At 43.6% G+C, this 21,892-nt stretch overlaps 1 long non-coding RNA gene across 1 annotated transcript in view; it reads left to right on the plus strand.

Moving 5' to 3' along the window:
• Nucleotides 1-21,892, plus strand: part of LOC120720113 — a 36,756-nt gene that overhangs the window by 12,385 nt on the left and 2,479 nt on the right. Inside the window, exon 2 of the long non-coding RNA XR_005692794.1 lies at nucleotides 4,952-4,955. This is a non-coding gene — a long non-coding RNA (uncharacterized LOC120720113). The remainder of the gene's footprint in view (nucleotides 1-4,951; nucleotides 4,956-21,892) is intronic.

Raw genomic sequence — 21,892 nt, forward strand, 5'->3', positions numbered from 1 at the left:
AAATAATTAATTGTTTAATTTTTCTTTTGAAAAAAAAACTGAAAACAGGTCTCACAGACCCGAACACCATACAAGGGTTAAACAACTTAGCTAATATGGTTGCAAACTCCTAGCAAAACTAATAGGAAACCACCCCCCACCCTCCGCCTTATAATGCTTAATTGACGTAATCTACCGTATTTTTTGCACTAAAAGGCACACTTAAAACCCTTCAATTTTCTCAAAAATAGAATAAAATCAAATCAAATCACTTTTATTGTCACATCACATGTGCAGGTACATTGGTACAGAATAGAATAGAGTTCAACTTTATTGTCATTGCACATGCACAGGTACAGGGCAACGAAATGCAGTTTGCATCCATCCAGAAGTGCTTTAGTGATATAGATATATTACAGTATATATTAGCAATAATATAGATATGTGAGTATATTACAGAAATGGGTCTATTATGGTATGTTATAATGTATACGTATGAAGTATGTTGTGAATATTCTATAACTATAGGTATGTACAGGCTGTAGTGAGTACAAGCTATGTACAGACTATGAACAGGATATAAATATGAAAAACTATACAGAATATGAAATAACTTTACAGAATCTGAGATATACAGCTATACAGAAATGGGAACTATGCAAGTTGTAAACAGTTGTAGGGTTAAAAATTATCGAATGTACAGAATGATTATTTACACAGAGCTATACAGTAGTGCAGTTAAGATAAGTGAGATATAATTCCTACAGAGGCTATATAAAGTGCTAGTGGTTGTGAGTGGTGGTTCAGTCCATGTTATTATTGTGTGTTTGAGGGTACAGTTGTCCATTGTGGGTGTGTGTATGTTCAGTCCATGTGTTAACGTGGGTCAGATGTCAGGAGGCAGAGTTCAGGAGTCTGACAGCTGTGGGGAAGAAGCTGTTCCGGTACCTGGTGGTCTTAGTCCGGAGGGTCCTGTAGCGCCTCCCAGAGGGCAGGAGGGTGAAGAGTCCATGTGATGGGTGACTGGGGTCTTTGATGATTTTCCCAGCCCTTTTCAGACACCGCTTCCTGTAGATGTCTTTCATGGCAGGAAGTGGCGCTCCGGCGATGCGCTGGGCAGTTTTCACGACCCTCTGCAACGCCTTCCGGTCCGAGGCAGGGCAGTTCCCGTACCAGACTGTTATACAGTTGGTCAGGATGCTCTCGATGGTGCAGCGATAGAAGTTCACCAGGATGTCTGAGGACAGGTGGTTCTTCCTCAGAGTCCTCAAGAAGAAGAGGCGCTGGTGAGCCTTCTTGACCAGCTTGGAGCAGTTGGTCGTCCAGGTGAGATCCTCGGAGATGTGGACTCCCAGGAACTTGAAGCTGCTCACACGCTCCACAGCCGTCCCCTTAATGTGGATGGGTGGATGTGGGTCAGCGTTCCACAATGAGCTCCTTGGTCTTCTCGGTGTTAAGCAGCAGGTTGTTTGTGTCGCACCACTCAGCCAGACGATCCACCTCCTCCCTGTAGGCGGCCTCATCGTTGTCACTGATGAGGCCAATCACCGTGGTGTCATCTGCAAACTTAATGATGGTGTTGGAACCATCAGCAGGTCTGCAGTCGTGGGTGAAGAGGGAGTAGAGGAAAGGGCTCATCACACAGCCTTGTGGTACACCGGTGTTCATTGTGATGGTAGATGAGCAGCGGTTATCCAGCCGGACATGTTGGGGGCGGTTGGTCAGGAAGTCCAGTAACCATTTGCAGATGAGGGAACTGATGCCCAGGTCTGTCAGTTTCCTGATGAGTTGTGAGGGGTGGATTGTATTGAATGCTGAACTGAAGTCTATAAACAGCATTCTGGCGTATGTGTTGTTGTTGTCCAGGTGTGAGAGGACAGAGTGCAGTGCGATGGAGACTGCATCCTCTGTGCTCCTGTTCTGGCGGTATGCGAATTGGTGGGGGTCCAGGGTGGGGGGGGAGACAGGATTTGAAGTGTGCTAGGACCAGCTGCTCTAAGCACTTAGTGATGATGGGGGTGAGTGCTACTGGGTGGTAGTCATTGAGGCAAGATGGGTTGGAGTTTTTGGGTATCGGGACGATGGAGGTGGATTTGAAGCAGGCCGGTACCACAGCGTGGGCCAAGGACAGGTTGAATATGTCTGTGAGCACTCCTGCAAGCTCCCCAGAACACGCTCTGAGAACACGCCCGGGGATGCCATCAGGACCTGCAGCCTTGTGGACATTGATCCTGCTCAGCACCGCTCCTACATCGGTAGGGGAGAGAGTCAGAGGTTGGTAGTCTGGCGTCACGTCTGCTTTGGTTGTGGTTGTGGGGTTCCCTCGCTCAAAACGAGCATAAAAGTTGTTGAGCTCGTTGAGGAAGGAGACATCAGAGGATGCGGGGGAGGGTTTGGTGGTCCTGTAGTCTGTAATGGTCTGGAGTCCTTGCCACATGCGTTGGGGGTTGGAGTTGGAGAAGTGTTCTTCTACCTTCGTTTTGTAATGGTGTTTGGCTTTTTTGATGCCCTTCTTTAGATTAGCCCTGGCTGTACTGTAGGCGTGTGCATCTCCTGATCTAAAGGCGGTGTTGCGGGCCTTCAGGAGGAGACGAACATCCCGGTTCATCCAAGGCTTCTGGTTGGGGTACATGGTCCGTTTCTGGGTGATGACACTAGCTGTGGTTTTGGAGATGTAATCCAGTACAGATGAGGCGTACTGGTCCAGGTCTGTGTGGGTGAACATATTCCAGTCTGTGTTTTTAAATCTGTCCTGGAGCACTGCATCTGTCCCCTCTGGCCACACTTTAAGTGTCCTCACAGCAGGTTTCACACGTTGGATGAGTGGTGAATACCTAGGTGTGAGGAACAGGGAGAGATGGTCCGATTGTCCAATGTGGGGGAGGGGTGTGGCTTTGTAGGCTCCAGCCAGGTTGGAATACACATGGTCTAAAGTCTTGTCTCCTCTGGTGTGGCAGGAGACATGTTGGTGGAATCTGGGGAGGACTGTCTTTAAGTTGGTGTGGTTGAAGTCGCCAGCAACAATAAAAGCAGCCTCGGGGTGTTTATTCTGGTGTTTGTTAATGGCTGTAGAAAGTTCTTTCATGGCCAACCTAGCATTAGCGTCGGGGGGTATATACACGGCAGTGAGTATGATCGAAGTGAGTTCTCTGGGGAGATAATAAGGTCTGCATTTGACCATTAAAAACTCCGCATTAGGTGAGCAGTGACTCTCAGTAGTAGTGGAGTTCATGCACCAAGCATTGTTAATATAAATACACAAACCTCCACCTCTGGTCTTGCCGGAGTCATCTGCTAGCCTGTCGGCTCGGTGTGTGTGGCGTCCTGCTAACTCGATAGCATTGTCCGGGCAGCTGTTGTTCAACCATGTTTCGGTGAAAAACATGACATTTGAGTCCATAATCTGTCTGTTGTTAGTGATGGAGAGCCGTATCTCATCCATTTTGTTTGCCAGAGAACGGACATTGGCGAGGAAAATACTGGGTAAAGGCAGCCGGTGGAAGCAAATGGACGCAATTTCTACGCAAAAGCAAACACTGGGAGCCGCAAATACTTTTTGACATCTAAAATAGATATACATCTAAAATAGATAACACTGCATATATTGTTTTTTTACCTTTATGCTTTGTGTAAACAGCTAAGGTGTGTGTCTTAAATCCATGAAGTGCTACAGAGAAAATTACATTTTATTTATGTAATTAACACATTTTGAAGAAATGTAACAAAATGACAGACACCCAGCTGAACTAAAACGATCCATGTAGCAAACAAAAATTGTTGTGAGCCGCCAGTTTTATATCGCCTTTGGGCTTTTGGGGCCTTGACCTGACTTTTAAAAAAATAATTGGGAAAAAAAGCACTATGCTGCTGAAAAATGAAAAATAAATATTTGCAATATTCTGCCTAAATTTGTATTTTACTTGTTAATGTGTGTGGCGGGCAATGGTCTACAGCGCTGCTGCAGGGGAGGCGGACGCACCTGAGCGGCACCCGCACGTCTGTGCTCTCTATGCTGTTGTGTTGGTATGTGTTGGGCTGTGCGCTTTAACACTGGCTGTATGCGTTAACAACTGTGTGTGAAAAGTGGTCAATAAAGAGATGCTGAAAAGCATGTTCATGGAAACATCGTGGGGCCTGCCGTGATATGTTTACAATGGGACTTCTGCTCCCGAACCTCTGCACACAGCATCTGCAAATCGGGGCTGTACGAAGTCACTTTCATCTTTATGCAGGACTGTAAGCTGTCATCTGTGAGGCGTGAGCGGCGTTTGTTTTTAACATAGTTCACGGTGGAGCTGCTGACATAATGTGGATCCGAAGATCCAGAATTGTCTTACCTGGGGTTGAAAGTCTCGATAAATGCACGGCGTTTCGGTGGGTACACCAGCTTCCGTAAGTGTGACTCTTATTTTGAGCGATCAAAAAAAATAATAGAATATGATTTTATATTTATATTTCAATATCACAATAATCTTCCAATTTAGAACTACAAGTTACAAAAGAACTAACATAAATAAAACACACTTCAGCTAATTACTTAAAAATAATAATTTATTTTCCCAAACCACGCGGAGCCGCACATAACAACATAACAACTGGTGCACAAACACTAAGATCATCACCAGAGTCTGCTCCCCGGACCTTTCTACTTGCCCAGAGAACTGCCTGCTCTCACAGAGTGGAGTGTCTTTGAACAGGATGACCTAGAGACTCACACAACCGCAGTGCTGCGTTATATCAAACACTGCATGGACACTGTCACCACGGAAAAGCGGGTCCGGGTCTACCCCAACCGTAAACCCTGGATGACAAGCAAGGTTCAGGCACTGTTAAAGGCATGCAACTCTGCATACAAATCTGGGGACCAGGACATGTACAGCAGAGCAAGAGCAGACCTTAAAAAAGGGATCAGAGCAGCAAAACTGGACTATTCAAACAAGCTATCAGATCACCTCTCTGATAACAACTCCAGGAAGGTATAATAATGGATTGGATTTATATAGCGCTTTTCAAAGCACCCAAAACACTTTACAATGCCACTATTCATTCACTCTCATATTCATACACTGGTGGAGGCAGCTACGGTTGTAGCCACAGCTGCCCTGGAGCAGACTGACAGAAGCGAGGCTGCCATATAGCGCCATCGGCCCCTCTGGCCAACACCAATAGGGTAAAGTGTCTTGCCCATAGAGACACAACGACCAGGAGAGAGAGGCCAGGGATCGAACCGGCAACCTTCCGGTTACAGATGCGCTTCCCAACCCCCTGAGCCACGGTCGCCCCAGGGAGGGCCTGAAACACAAACACACAAAACAATTACAAAGCCAATGGGACAAATATAGATAATATGGACATCTCGTTAGCGGAGGAACTTAACCACTTTTTTGCCTGCTTTGAGAAAACTGCAGTCACCCCCACCATGCACACCACCCTACCCACAGCGTCCTCTGAGCACAGCCCCCACACATTTAGCCTCCAACAACATCAGGTCCGCAATGTGTTCAGAGCAGTAAATCAGAGGAAAGCTGCTGGCCCCGATGGAATACCTGGTAGAGTGCTCAAAGCCTGTGCTGACCAGCTGGCTCCTGTGTTCACCAGACTATTCAACCTCTCCCTGACACATGCCTCTGTCCCTCACTGCCTAAAATTGTCAACAATAGTCCCAGTCCCCAAGTCCACCACCATCAGTAGCCTCAGTGACTACAGACCCATCGCACTGACTCCAGTGGTTGCAAAGTGCTTTGAGAAGCTGGTCCTAAAACACACAAAGGACTGCCTCCCACCCAGCTTCGACCCCCACCAGTTTGCCTACAAGGCAAATGGGTCCACAGAGGATGCCATTTCCACTGCTCTCCACTCTGCTCTGCATCACCTGGAGAATCCTGGGACATCAGTAAGGATGCTCTTCATTGATTTCAGCTCAGCCTTCAATACTATCATCCCAGACATTCTTATAGACAAGCTGGTAAACTTGGACCTCCGCCCCTCCACATGTGCATGGATCAAAAACTTCCTCACAGACCATTCACAATCAGTCAAGGTTGGCAACCAGCGATCATCCACCCTGTCACTCACTCAGCACTGGCTCACCACAGGGATGTGTGCCGAGTCCACTATTATACACCATCCCTACGCATCCCTGCAACATAATCATCAAATCTGCAGACGACACCACTCTGATGGGGCTCATCACCAAGGATGGTGACACCGCCTACAGGGATGAGGTCCAGCGACTGTCAGAATGGTGTAACTACAATAACCTCACCCTAAACACCAAGAAAACCAAGGAAGTGGTCATGGACTTCCGCAAAACAAGAACTGATCCACCTCCCCTGTCCATAAAAGGTGACTATGTGGAGAGGGTGTCCTCCTTTAAGTTCCTCGGCACCCACATATCCGAGGACCTATCCTGGTCCACAAACACATCAGCCCTAGTAAAGAAAGCCCAGCAGTGCCTCCATTTCTTGAGGGTTCTGAGATGGAACAGGCTGCAGACTGAACTCCTAGTGTCCTTCTACCGTGCCACTATCGAGACTGTGCTGGTGCACGCCATCACTGCGTGGTACGCTGGTTGCACAACAGCTGACAAGAAGAGACTACAGAGGGTCATCAGAACTGCAGAGAAGCTGATCGGCTGTCCACTCCCCTCCCTGGACTTAATTGCCAGCTCAAGATGTCTCTCCAGAGCCAGGGCAATTATAAAGGACCACCTCCATCCTAACCACCACCTCTTCAACATCCTGCCCTCTGGAAAAAGGCTCAGATCCATCAGGTGCAAAACCAACAGACTAAAGAACAGCTTCTTCCCGTGGGCTGTCAGAACTCTTAATGCAAACTAAGAGTGTGTAAAGACTTCCCCAACACATCCACCCTGACACTGCTGTTGATCATCTATGTGCAATGTCTCAGTCTTTCTATGTTTTGTGCAATATTTTTGGCTCATGTGCAATTATTTTGGTCCCAGTCTGTTTCAATGTTTCCTACACATACACCATGTATATAGTTCCACTCACATATGTATACATATACACCGTTTTTTATTATATTTATTTAATTATTGCTTTATTTTCCGACTTCATTGTATATAGAGATTGACAGACCACGTGACTTTCGCGCATTGCATGCCGGGAACTCGTGGCAAAACAATCCAAGTACCTGCATCAAATGCAAGCATTTGCAGCACCGCAAAACGTTCATTCTTCGGTTCCAATTAGAGCTGGGCGATATGAGATTTTTTCATATCACGATATGTCTTTTTCATTTCAGGCGATAACGATATCTATCACGATATAAGCCAAATAACTATATTTGTAAGATTTAAATGTGCCGTTGCTCACAAGTAAAATGTGAAATAATCAGCAGCTTGTTTTTATTTAAATATTTATTTCCCATAATAAGTTCAACAGGGTAGATGTACTTAAGGAACATGAGACTTTTTCAGATAAATAAAGGCAAATATTGCAAACTACACAAAAGGCAGCCGCTAAAGCGTTTAAGTTTCAAAATAGAACAAACAAAACAGACTACTAAATTGTCAATTCCACTTAGAAACAAAATATTAATTCTAAAAATAAATCTTAAGTTTGTTTTACAGAAGGACAAAACTGACTAACTTTTGTCAATATCAAATAAACTGAGAACTAAAAGGAAATTATCAATCTCTCCTTGTTGTATAGCTTAGCTTTTCAAACAGTTTTAACAGTTACTTTAGTCTGACAAAAGTAGTGATGTGACGTTCTGTATCGAGGCTTCGAAGCGTGTGTCGAGTAATGGAGGGGGCGTTTCCGCGAAGCGCGTATCGAGGCTTGCTTCATTTATGGGAGGAGCTGAAAATGATGACGTCCGAAGCCTTGCTGCCCGGCTGTACCACGTGACTGGTTCAGGAAGTGGTTCGAACTTTGCCGCGAGCTATGACAGCGATATAAACCCCTCAGACTTCAATCAAAATGTGGGTGTTTGATGGAGAGTTGCGGTTAGTGAGAGTTAGAGACAGTTTGGAGAGAGTTTGGAGGTTTAGGAGAGTCGGGAGAGAAAGTCAGGAGAGAATGGAGCCAGCTACGAAGAGAAGGATATCCTCCCCTGTGTGGGAACATTTTGAGCTTATTCCTCCCAACAAGGTATGTAAATTTCTACAGAAGATGTATTTTCATAATACTGATGGTGCAATAAAACCTATGTTAAGCTGTCTGTACTTTTGTACAAGGTGAGGTGTTTGCTATGTGCCAGGGAGCTGGGATATAACAACAACACCTCATCCATGTTTAGGCACTACAGAGCTTTGCATGAGAATAAGGGGAACACCGATTGTGGAGCAAGACCAGGTGAGCCATCACATGCCATGATACTATAGCATGCTGTAATGTTACTAAATGATATAACAATATCATACAATGCAATAAGTGACGTGTGTGATATTTATATTTGTGCTTTGTTTTTATTGTCTTTCCATACTGCCAGTATAAATATACACAGTATACTGCCATCACTACAATATAGATGTTTTACACACTCCTTTTGTTGTTGACATTTACAGGCTGTGTGCAAAATGCCACACTCTTCAAATATTTTTACGTCCAGTAGGTGTCCTACTAGAGCAAATGAAGCTTCAAGAAGCTTCGCGTTGGGGTGAACCAATTGGATGAAAAGCTTCAGTGCTTCATGAGGCTTCATCTGCCCATCACTAGACAAAAGCCGAATGATGAATTAGCGCTTCCAGTCAGAGACTGAGGCTACGTCCACACGTACACGGGTATTTTTGAAAACGGAGATTTTCCGTTTTCGTTTTAAAAAATAATCCCGTCCACACATAAAGGCAGAAATGAAGGAAAACGCTGCTATGAACATGCCAAAGCAGCAGGTGGCGCTAGATTCCTAACCATGCAGAAATGTTGGCCAATCAGAAGTCTAGAAGCCTCGGTGGGAAAAAGTAAACAAAGCTGGGGCATAGAAGCAGAACCGAGTGGTATGTGTGGAGGGACAGTAACTGTGTGTATATGTAAGCATTTAAACACTGCAGAGAGTACAATTAACAGTAACAGTATTGTAGAAATTCATTTCACCGAAACAATAACGTGGCGCACAGTGTGACGCATGCACCAGTTTATTGTATTTCCAGACTTGCTTCCGGCACAATTTACAGTGCACACTACTCTGTTTTTTGTCAGACTTGAAATAGCCGAAATATTGAAATGTGAAATACCTTCACACTACGGAACTTCTATGGCTCTTCCGTTCGACAATCTCTCCGGCATTGGAACCATCATCTGTTTTCTCTTCGGTCACGCTCGGTTGATTTTTCTAGTCGGCACACTCTTTTCCTCCATTACGCGCTGGCTGCTTCCCAAACAAACACACGTGCGGCTTGGCACTTGTGCTGTACGTAACAAGTCACGCGACGTGACGCTGCGGCTGTGATTGGTTCGGCTCTGCGCTACTTAATTTGGATTGGCTGACCTTTTTTTTTTTTTTTTGAGGACAAGAGCGGCGAGGTCTATCGCGATAGCTTAATTTCTCTATCGAGTAAAAGTTATATTGCGATACATATCGTTATCGTTCTATCGCCCAGCTCTAGTTCCAATAAATTCTTGCTTTTTCTTTGCCCCCCAAAAAGGTATGTACAAAACGAAGGAGAACAATGCCGGTCCGTACAAAGACAGACTTGATGAAAAGTCAAAGAAAAGATACGAGGAAAAAAAAATCAAACCAGTGAAAGGGTTAGACCCTTACAAGCACACAGAGGGACAAAATACGTTAGCGTGCTGCCCAACTTTCATCACACTCATATTTATAATTATACGGCTCTTGGAGTGAGTGCATACACTCGTGAAGTTTAGTAACTTCAGAAACATCACAGAAATGTAGCAGTGACATTAATATTGTATGCTGTAATCGTACTGGGCAATTAGTGATACAAAACAACTGTTTTATCATGTGAATAAAAGTATATGTTTTTGTCAATGTACCATGGTAATAACAGAAGCAAAACACAATATTGTGTCAGGACAATTTACTATTTATGCGCAATAAACAAAGGAGCATAGCGCGACAATTTCTGTTCAGCGCCAGACTTGCTTGTAACCTATATCACCAATTATGTTAAGAAAAATGACGCATTAACTACAACAGCAGACTGACCTTTGTGGAAATGCTTGGAGCAGACTAACCTGTGAGCTGGAGTGTTCTGGGACGTTATATTTTGTCTTTGAATGGCTGCAATCCAGTCGCCTCTTTGTTACTTCGGAAACATGGCTCGAACAATTTCTCTTCAACGACGTAATCCGATAACAACCGATCTCTTTACCCGTCGGCTTTCCATGGCTGTCATGCGACCGGCTATTGCAGTTAATAATACAACAGCTTCTTGCCATTTTTTGTGGGGGTTTTTTATCGCTGTATAACTGATTTCAATTGAATGCCTGCGTGCGCTAGTACCTCTTGCCACGAGTTCCCAGAATTCTTTGCGGTTCTACCCCTGAATGACGTCACATTTTCAATCTCTATATAATATGCATGTTAAATTTTATATTTGGGGTAAAATATCAAGTCTTTTCAAGTAAACCGGTTCAAGTCCAATTCAAGTCCCAAGTCATTGGTGTAAAAGTCCAAGTCAAGTCACAAGTCTTAGAACATTTTTTCAAGTCAAGTCTAAAGTCATAAAATTAATGACTTGAGTCCACACCTCTGGTCACTGCTACATTTCTGTAATCCGTACCAGAAATTATTTCCACTGCTAACTAATTACCGTTGAGATCAAAGGTTATATTAATAAACGGTTAACGAGTGTGTATTTATGAAGACGATTTGTGAGACTGGTAAACTTATGATAGGTACGATAGTTCAAAGGTTTATTTGCATGACGCACAAACAGACACAATTGAAAGGTACAAATGTGTGTCACAAGTTGATCTGGTTGTAGGCTGTGGCACTTGGCCAGAGGTGGCGCTGGTTGACTCGAGTCCATGTTAGTGCACACAAAGTAAACTGCTCGCTTTAGTTGTGGAGCAAAAACGCTGAAACCGGAGAAATAAACCGTGCGAGGGGAACGATAACGACGACAAGAGTCTCCCGATCGTTTACTCTTGCTGTCCCGTGAACAACATCGGCGTGGTATTACTTGTTTGCTGTTTTCGCGATCGCGTCGCGCATGAGGATATCACCAGGTAAACTCGCCACATTTTTAAACATTTTGTTGTTCAACAGCATCAAGACTGACGGAGTGTGTTTGAGATAACCTCAGAAGTGTCACAGGTGACACATTTGGCGTTTTTGTTGCTGGTTTGTCGGTAGCACCTCCTGAAACGCAAGACTGCCACACATCTGTTCGACCAACGCCAGTTGATCTAAACGCCAGTAGATCTGGAACACCGGATTATTCACCCTGGGGTTGCCCTCCCCCAGGCTTGTACCTGTGGCTGCCTGTCCTGGGGGTGGCTGTTCTCCTGCCCTGCAGCCCATCCGTTTGTTCATATTCCAAGACTATTTTTCTATATGCATTCTTACCCCCTAGCAACCGCTCTTTTCACAATGTTGCAAGCAATCACAAACTCTACAGTCTGTCTAACTCCAGTGTATATCAAGCAATCTATTATTCTGAACAGAGCTAAATTCAACATAAACTAAACCCGCATTAAAGTTAGCTCGGTGCTTACCTTTAGATGAGCCCACAAAACGAGAGAAACTGGAAACAGATGAGGGAGCAGAGACCCACGTGGTTCACGCTGATCTCAGCTACAATCCAGGAGACAAGGGTGTGCAGATCGATGCAGATATCGATCCAAATGTTGGTAGTGGTATATGTTCCTGTAAGTTCACTACTTTACTCCCGTTTCATGAAAAAGCAGCTCTCTGCTCGACTCTTCTCTCCTGTACACACACTTTGCTCCGCCCCATTTTCCCGGCTCTGCTGTGAATTGTGGCTGTGCAGTCACGTGACTCAGCTGTACAACGTAACCACGTGGGGGTGTTATTTCAAAATTAGCGCCAATCTCCTTTCTAGTAATGGTAAATTTGATTCTTTTTACCGAATCGAGTTTGAATGAGTCACTCACCAAAGTGAATCGCGTTTTTTGAGTCATTTGATTCACTGAGTCAGTTGACCAGAGAGTGCAAAAAATTTACATTTTCACTCAAACTTAATTTGTTTCTCTTTTCATGTAAATCCTACTGCTAAGATGAGTGATTCTAAAAGAAAAAAAAACTATTTTATAGAGCAAAAAAGAGCACAAACTTTTCTAAAATTAAGCAATTTCCTATCAAAATTTCTTAATAAACATTTATTTTGTTTATTTTTATTTTATTAGTATTTTCCTTAAATGTGTCAAATATATATTTTCTCATCTAAATGTCCACTGAGCTGTGAGCCAGGGGGCGGTAATGCGCCTTAACATTGGTTGCCAACCAAGAAGAAGAAAAAGCTGTGAGCCAGGAAGGAGGGAGGGGGTGAGTGAGTGGTCGTATCCAAATTCATTGGCTGCAGGTTGGGTAGGCCGGAAGTAAACGGCTGGGGAAATTGGAGGGTCTAGCCTTCTGATTAGCGTCACCGCTGTCGTGGTGGAGTTTAATAAACTCGGCTGTCTGCTCCTTGCTATCTAAAATATAACAGGACACTGGCGTAAATTCTCGACCGTGTCACACTTTGCATTTGTCGGCTGCATTTGGAGTAGTCTACGAATTTGGACAGCCTTCGGCGCGTCGCTGTGACGTAATTGGTCTACAAATGCGGCCTCAGGAGGATGCAGCCCATGAATTTGGACATGACCAGTGATTCGTTTGCTCTATGATTCAGCACAGGAGGGAGGGGGTGAGCGAGTCCTGAGTGATTCGCTTACGCTTACGATTCAGCGCAGGAGGAAGGGGGTTAGTCAGTCCTGAGCAATGACTGTATAAAAGATGGACGACGCGACACCGCCTCCTACCATTGTGCAAAAGTGAAGCCAAAATATCCCGCTTGTGGAGGTTGCCATCTTGCAAATTTGGAGCCAAAGTCTGCGCAGTAGTGACTTGAGCGACTGTGTAACATTCCCGCACACATACCCGCTGGACGTGACCGCAAACACGCCCCCCCCCTACACTTTTTACGTAGCCCGGCGGCTCGAGTTTTTTTGCTGGTTTACCGTGACTGACGACTGGTTTAATTAAGGTAAAAACAACCATGTCACTGTTATTAAAAAAAAAAGACACACAGCTTATCATCTTATAGTTCTAAAATCGCTCTGTTGTTAATTCATTAGTCAGATTAGCCGCTAGCATACGCACTGTGTTGGAGGTTTGTTGCTAGCTAGTTAGCGATGTTACACACCTGTTACTCTAATAGTCTGTGTTATTGAAGGATTCAGCACTTCTTATGTTTTTTTTTAATCCATTTTTAGACAGCGATGAGATCAGCTACACACTCCACAGAATCCCAGAGTTACTGTTAATATCAAAAATATAACGCTGTCCTTTGAGATTTTGACATTTAAGACTGTGAGTGTAATGGATCTAAAACTGTTTAAATCTCTACAGCCTGGTAACATGGAAACTTTAAAAACAGCAGCAGAAGGTTTCAGTAGTGTAGTCTAATGTGTTCTTTTCATTTAATAATAATCCGTATTATGTATAACAGCTACATTCACCCTGGAGAGAAACTAGTGAGGGAGACCATCAGGACCAAGCTGGGTTTCTGGGTCCAGAGGTTTGGAGAAACTTCTTCCCTTTCTTTCATCACAGCTGTCCTGTGCCAGAAGTTCTGTTGACCCGCTGAGAGAGGCTTTATTTAAGAAACACCAGGAACACTGAAGCTCAGTGAAATCTTCAGAGGTCCTCTGTAGGCCCGCCCCAGTAGATGGATAAACCCAGCATTTCATGAACACTGTGATGGAGACCTTTGCTTTGTGTAATGTTATAAATACTCAGATACTCCTCAGAGGCTCCGGACTTTTACATAAAGATATTATATTCAGTCCTGTAGAAAGTCATATATTTAAAAATTTATTATCCTCTCTGGTTACTCTGGTATGAATAACTCTGCATCACTTTATGGTAAATAATACACTATCTGCAAAAAAATGTGAAAGAATTCCAGATCACAAGTTTGTAGTTCAACATACAAGTGATGGCCTTTGACCTTCATCAGGTTTTATTTAATTGTGTCAGAGAAACTCAAATGTGCTCTTCATGCAGCTGAGTACATAATGTGTTTAAAACGGAAGCTGTGCAGGTCTGAGATCAGCGGCTTTGTGAAACACCAAACTGAGGTCCTGTTAATGGTGATATATAGTGACACAGTTACATGAGTGATTAATCCTTTTGGTTTTTTGTCTTTAACTTTATCAATAAAACAGCTGCAGCTTTCACTACAGCACATGTGGTACTTTAACCTTTGTACTGTTTTCATCAGTTCATTTTGCAGTTAACATGTGAACATGTTGGATGATCTGTCTGCTGTCACTGGGTGGTGCTGAGGTCTGAATCTGAGGGCAGCTCCTGTAATCACAAAGAGAACAGAACCATCAAACTCAAATATAAATTTTATCCCTCAAAATTGAAATAAAGATGAGGAGCTACAAGGTACAAGCTTTAAAAAAAAGAGTTACTGTCTTTACAGATGTGGCAAGAGACTGAAAACATGCTGTTGTTTGCACATATTTAATATTCAGCTCTGCACAGGAGCTGATGTTACACCCCTGAAAACAGGGGGAAAAGAATCACGAGAGTATTATGACTTGCGTCTCTCATACAGTAGTTTATTGCAGTCAAAATGAGCAGAAATGTTTCACATTCTGTACTGCTAAATGTCACAAGGTGGAAGAAAAACACTAAATAATAAACCGAAATACTAACGTGCTTACTATACATATACTTGAGCAGGTTTCCTGACAAAATGGCTGACAATTGCGGCATTTTTAGCTCCTGCAGTTATCTTAATGGCCATTGCACAGTACAAAACTGAGGCTCAAAACCGCCACGTATATATGCACAAAACTGTAATATAATGCTTCTAACGCTTACAAAACAATGAAGGATTGCCTCTTAAATATCTTAACAGTGTACACATTGGAAATATATCAACTTTTAAACACTTTTACCTGATTATGACTTGCGTCTCTCATGCAGTGAGGAGAACGCGCGAAAGCCCCCTAGTGGAGAATAGAGACACTACTAATCGATCCCAGAAAAGGCTTACTAGCGGATCAGAGATGTATAGATTGTAGTTCTCTTAACATGAAAGCCATTAATATAACATGAAAAATAATAAACTCTTAACCATTTTCTTACCATATTTACATTATTTTCATCCTTTTATCAACTGATATGAATTAGTATTAACTGAACAGTTTTATATGCAGTAATCCTTCAACCTGTCACACTGAAGCAGGATGCAGCCTGTTGCTTTTACAGTATAATACTTGTAATAAAAGTACAGTAACAGTAATTAGTGACTGAATAGCCCGAGCATTTCTCTTGATTTCTTTAGTCGGTGTAAATTCATTCACCTGCACGGGTTAGCAAAACGACCCCTGACAGCCGAGTCCTCATCTTAGCTAGCTAGGTCTCAGGACCGAGCTAAGGACGCTTACAAACACGTTTAACTTACAGAAAAAATGCAGCAGGGCCTCGGGTCCTTCTGATGGGTAGTCCAGTTTACTGAAGAACACCTCAGGCTGTCAGGTTAAAACACTCGGTCGTGTTTTCGTAGCGTAAACGCTGGCCCTCCTCTCAGAGCCTTCGCTCTATCTGCTATTCCCGAACAGAGATACGCAAGTTTCTCCGTGACCGCAGCTGCCAGTCAAAGCTGTTATGATGACGTTTCACCCAATTTAACATCACCGCGGTAGGAATTAGAATCAAAGTTATGGGAGAGGAGACCCCTTGGACATCAATCAGCGTGATGAGAACTATTGAAAACAAAAGAAAGAATCTTTGGAAAAAAATTATCTGAGGAGAATAAATTTATTTTAGTCTGACCCCAGTCCCATCCGCTAACATGGAGGAGGCCGGGTTTATTTCATTTTTGGGGAGCTGTCCATGTTTTATACAGTCATTGGTCCTGAGTGAATCTTTCGCTCTACGATTCAGCACAGGAGGGAGGGGTTTAGTGAGTCCTGAGTGATTCGCTTATGCTTATGATTCAGCACAGGAGGGAGGGGGTTAGTGAGTCCTGAGTGATTTGCTTACCCTACGATTCAGCACAGGAAGGGAGGGGGTGAGTAGCTCAAATGTGCTGTTAACATGTTAGCAGAATGATGCTACTGTGAACCAAAGAGCTATTGTCTTGATGTGAGCTTCTACTCAGGGTTTTTTCTTCCAGTTTAGAGCAGAAATCTTTTTGTTAAGATACTGGATGCTGTGTTTTTCTCCACAATTTTAATTATAAGCTAGATATATTGCTGCTAACAGCAACAGAGATGAGTCAGTGAGTCAGTTGGGCTTGTGAATCATGATTCAAGAGTCAGTAAAGTGATTCTCGAGTATTGAACGATTCTATGGGCAGAAATCTGTGCCATCAGAAACTGAATTTGAATAAGTTAAATTTGAATTTGAATTGCTCGTTCATGATTCGGGCATCACTACTCCTTTCCCTAAACTCTTTTCTTTGCCTCGAGGAAAACGTCATCGTGAGAGGGAGAATTGCTAAGGACTCAGGGAAAGAGAGGAGTGATGCTGAGAATTAGAACAGCCTTTTTTTTTAGTAGTGCACACAGCTAACTCTCTCTGCTGAATATGTAAAAAATAAAAGTGTTACTGTGTTACAACGAATGTTGCTCATGGTCTGATGGGAAATAATGTTTTCTACTCTTTAGCACAGACCTTCCCAAAGTGTGGGGCCCGGCCCCTGGGGGGGGGGGGGCAGAGCCATTGCAGGGGGGGCGCGGCATGAAAAGGGAAAAAAAACCCAACAACGCTTGGACACTGCTATCATGGGGTGCCTACACGAACGCAAAGCAGGAGATGAAGCATAGCTGAATATGTTTCCAAACCAACTTCATTCTAAGCCAAAGACTAGAAAATATGGTGAGGCAAATCTTCCCTTTGGTTTCACCTGCACAAGTGCCAAGGCAGGTCTTCTCAGCAGAATTGAGAGAACCTTCACAGACAGCAGAATTGGTCTTTCCTTCGTTGGGAGCACACGCTGGGCTCTCCAAATCACAGACAAACAGGATCCCACATTCTTGATTTTTAGTTCCCAAACACTTGTTTTAATGACTAACGGCTCCTGACATTTTGGAGATGTTAGCTCTTTATACACTAAAGTTACAGTGGGATACAAATAATATCAGGCTGATCCTGCCACGATTCGCCCCCCCTGTTCAAATCAAGGACAAACAGTATCCCACAGCTGTTTATGTTTTTAAACCCATTTTGCACAGAGGCATTTTTTTTTTAATTCATTGATAGCAATGTTGAATATTATTACACAGGAAAAAAACAACTACATGTAAAATAATTACACCGTGGAGTCCGTTGACATAGGCGGTCAAGATGGCAGCTTGAATGGGGAAGCTCCGTCGCAGCGGCAGCTAATTTGCATTGGACTTAGAGCATTACGCTACACAGCACTTACAAAATATAACCTCAGGACAGTGGGAAGCTTGAAGACTCTTTGTGAAAGCTTAGAAATGCCGAGTCACCAACAAAAACTTACGCTTCAACGGCAAGAAGGCGCTAGCAAGGAAACCTCGGCGAAAGCTAATGATGTGCACCCGCCCTCACCTCCAATGTCGGATACTATTTAGACTGCTACAACTGAACAAATGGCCAAAGACATTGCAAGTATTTACGTGCTACTTAAGGAAACCTCTGAGACACAAGAGAGCAAGCTGAACGCTATCCAAACTGCTACGAGGGCAGTGGAGGCTAAGCTAGCGGATATGGTTACTCGAATAAGCAATGCTGAGTCTCGTTTAGATTTCCTTGAGGATGCTAGCAGAGCACTAAAGGAAAATCCTCCTGCTACTAGTGACGAGGTGAACGCTCTACGACAGAAATTAGACGACATCGAAAACAGAGGACGGAGGAACAACCTGCGCTTCGCTGGCTTTCCAGAAGGCTGCGAGGGTTCGGACGCTCTAGCATTCGTGCGCAACGCGATCCCACAACTCCTGAAGGTCGACTTCCCGGGCGGGCTGGAGATTGACCACGCACACCGCAGCCTGGTGAGATGCAAACCTTGACTGTCATCCCCCGAGGGTCATCATCGCCTGATTTCTGCGGTTTCAGGACAGGGAGCAGATCATGGAAGCTGCGCGGAGGCTGGGACAGCTGAACTGGAACAGCCACCGCATTATGATCTTCCCTGACTACTCCAAACTTGTCATGGACAAACGAGCGGCATTTAATCCCTGTAAACGGCTGCTGCACGAAAGGAAGATAAAGTTCTCCCTACTGTTCCCAGCGGTGCTGGTGCTGAAAATGACGGAGGGCAGACGTGAGTTTACTGACCCCAAAAAAGCCCAGGACTACATTCTGTCTTTACCTTGAGTTATTTACAATCAGGGCTTGGATTTAAACACTACCCTTTTTTTCTCTTTTCGCCCTAGCGTTAATTAACACGCTACACACGCTATACTTTGCACCTCTTAACTGTTTAGTTTCAATATTATAGGGCTTTGCAGCTTTATTTGATTTATTCAGTTGTGCTACTTTTGAGACTACAACACAATCTGCTCGGTAGAGAAGCTCACTAAGACTGTTAAATTCCTCTTTTAGTAATTCAGTTGTCATGAAGCCCTTTTCAGTTTGTCAGGGGACAGTTCTAACCAACCTGCATAGAGGTCTGTTCAGTTAGCTAAGTCCCAGAATGACTGTTTTCCTCATATTACGACGACTTAATATACTGCTGCTGCTGGCGACGGGTCCTGTTTATGACTGTTCGACTGGTTAGAGTGACGGACCATAAAGTTTATGTTTTGCTTTCTGGGGCTCATAGCCCACCTGAGGGTGACTAGTGTTCTCGGTTGCCCCAGACGTATCTGTTTAAATGTTTATCAGTTGTTATTTTTATTTACTTCCAAACCCCCCCCATTTTTCTTACAGCCAGCCTTCCGAATATTGCCCACTCGGTACTGAACTCCTGGTTCTAATAATAAGTTACCCCACTGCTATGGGTCTGATACGTATTGCATGATGGCGAATAAGCAACAAAGGGCCCTTACTTTGATGACCTGGAATGTAAAGGGCCTTAACCATCCAATCAAAAAAAAGAAGATCATGACATTTATCAAATCAAAAAAAAGTTGACATTGTCTTTCTTCAAGAGACTCACTTGTCTCCCCAAGAGTCAGATAAACTTTGCCGTGATTGGGTGGGTCAGGTATTTTTTTCGTGTGGCAGCAGTCAGAGTAGGGGTGTCGCAATTTTAATTCATAAGCAGTTACAGTTTAAATGCTCCCGGATGATTAAGGATGAAGATGGGCGGACATTGCTACTCTTGGCTGAGATTCAAGGCCATAGCATGATTTTAAGCAATGTCTATGCACCAAACATCGACGACCCCACCTTTTTTGGAAACTTGGAATGCAAAATTAGTGATATGGGCGACTACCCAATCCTGATAGCAGGGGACTTCAATTTGGTCATGGATGATATACTGGATCGAAGCACTCCCTCACAGCGACACTCTAGATCAGCTTCGGTCGCTATAAAAATGTGTAGGACCTTGGGTTTAGTGGACGTATGGAGAGTATTCAACCCATCCGCAAGAGATTACACCTTTTATTCTGCCCCCCACAACACTCTGTCAAGAATAGATTATTTTCTTGTGTCAAATTCTATCATGCCCTCAGCAATGTCCTGCTCTATTGGTAGTATACACGTTTCTGACCACGCCCCGGTGCTCCTACATCTGAGCCCATTTGGTAGCCCCCCCAAGTCTCCCAGATGGAGGCTAAACTCAAGCCTTTTACATGATCCCAACTTTTTCCACTCCCTGAGAGAGCAGATCAATTCTTATATAGAAATTAACCTCTCTACAGCTCCCAGTGCGGGTGTAGCATGGGAAGCTTTGAAAGCTTTTATTAGAGGGTTCATCATCCAGCATGCCTCATATAAGAAAAGAACTGCTGTATCCAAGCAGATAGACCTGGAGAGGAAGATTGCCATAGCTGAAGCCGCTTTTAAGGCAGACATGAGCTTGACAAATCTGACCCACCTAACTAGACTTAAATATGAGTTTAACTCAATTTTGACTCAGAAAATGGAGTTTTCTCTATTTCGGGCTAGGCAGAAATACTTCGAAGATGGAGATAAACCTGGCAAACTGCTTGCAAGATTTATTAAACAAAAAGAAGCTCAGACTATCATAGCAGCAATTAGAGCACAGGATAGCACTATGGTGTCAAAACCCTTTGAAGTGAATGAAGCCTTCAGAGATTTCTATATGCAACTGTACTCCTCAGAAATACAAGCAAACTCTCAGGAAATTAACAGTTTTCTCTCCCCCCTCAACCTCCCAACTCTCTCTGAGACACAGGTGGACTCCCTGGACGCCCCAATTTCAAAGGAAGAGATCTTAAGGGTAATCAAAAATCTGCCAATTGACAAGGCCCCTGGGTTGGATGGGTTTACAGCAGAGTTTTACAGGAACTTTCCAGAGGAGCTCTCCCCTTTGCTCCTGCAAATGTTTGAGGAGGCCCTGGATAAGGGCAGCCTGCTACCAACACTGTCAGAGGCACTTATTTCCCTTGTCTTAAAGAAAAACAAAGACCCGCTTGACTGTAAGAGTTACAGACCAATAAGCTTGATCAATTGCGATTGCAAAATTTTAGCCAAGGTACTAGCAACCAGATTAGATAAGGTCATGACTTACTTAATACACCCCGACCAAGTTGGTTTTATTCAGACTCACTGCTCTGCCGATAATATTAGACGCCTAATTGATATTATGTGGGCAACCCAGAATAAATCCCCTACGGGGGACTTTTCTCCAGCTATAGCCCTCTCCTTAGATGCAGAGAAAGCATTCGACAGGGTAGAGTGGCGTTTTCTATTTTGTGTAATGGAAGCATTTGGCTTTGGCCCAAAATTCATAAGGTGGGTCAAACTTCTCTACAACAATCCAAGAGCATCAATACTAATGAACCGTATTACAGTGGGGCAAAAAAGTATTTAGTCAGCCACTGTCAGGGGATTTTTAAGTTTTATTGTCATGAAATGCAACTGAGTTGTACTGATAAGTGTTTAATCACTGATAAGTGTTTAATATTTCTGCTTATGCAAATGTCTTTCTATCATGAACTCTCTGAACAGTCACATCACAACACCACAATGAGTCGTGAAGACAAGCTGTTATTGTTAGATTGTGTTTAATATTTCTGCTTATGCAAATGTCTTTCTATCATGAACTCTCTGAACAGTCACATCACAACACCACAATGAGTCGTGAAGACAAGCTGTTATTGTTAGATTGTGTTTAATATTTCTGCTTATGCAAACATCTTTCTATCATGAACTCTCTGAACAGTCACATCACAACACGACAAGGAGTTGTGAAAACCAGCTGTTATTGTTAGATTAAGTTCCAGCAACTGCATGTTCTCTCCCCACGAGTGAAGAGCGTGCAGCTAAGTTCCTGTTTTATCTTTCCTTTGCCATGTGACATCACAATACTGAAGTGTATAAATAAAGATGCAAGACAAGTGTAGGTGTGTGACTCTTTCTGAGCTCACCCGTGCACGTTACCAGCTGAACTGTCTGAGTGTCATTTCTTCACCTGAGTGTTTGATAACTGTTCACCCCTAACAGCCACCGATTGTGCAAGTTCCCCAACTTAAAATGATGACAGAGGTCAGTTATTTGCACCAGAGGTACACGTCAACTGTGAGAGACAGATTGTGAAAAAAAAATCCATGAATTCACATGGTAGGATTTGTAAAGAATTTATTCGTAAATGATGGCTATATCCCTCCGAGATATGGAGGCCCACCTCTCACCACAC

This window comes from Simochromis diagramma, unplaced genomic scaffold (genome assembly GCF_900408965.1).
Source record: "Simochromis diagramma unplaced genomic scaffold, fSimDia1.1 OVJJ01000549.1, whole genome shotgun sequence".
NCBI classification, from domain to species: domain Eukaryota; kingdom Metazoa; phylum Chordata; class Actinopteri; order Cichliformes; family Cichlidae; genus Simochromis; species Simochromis diagramma.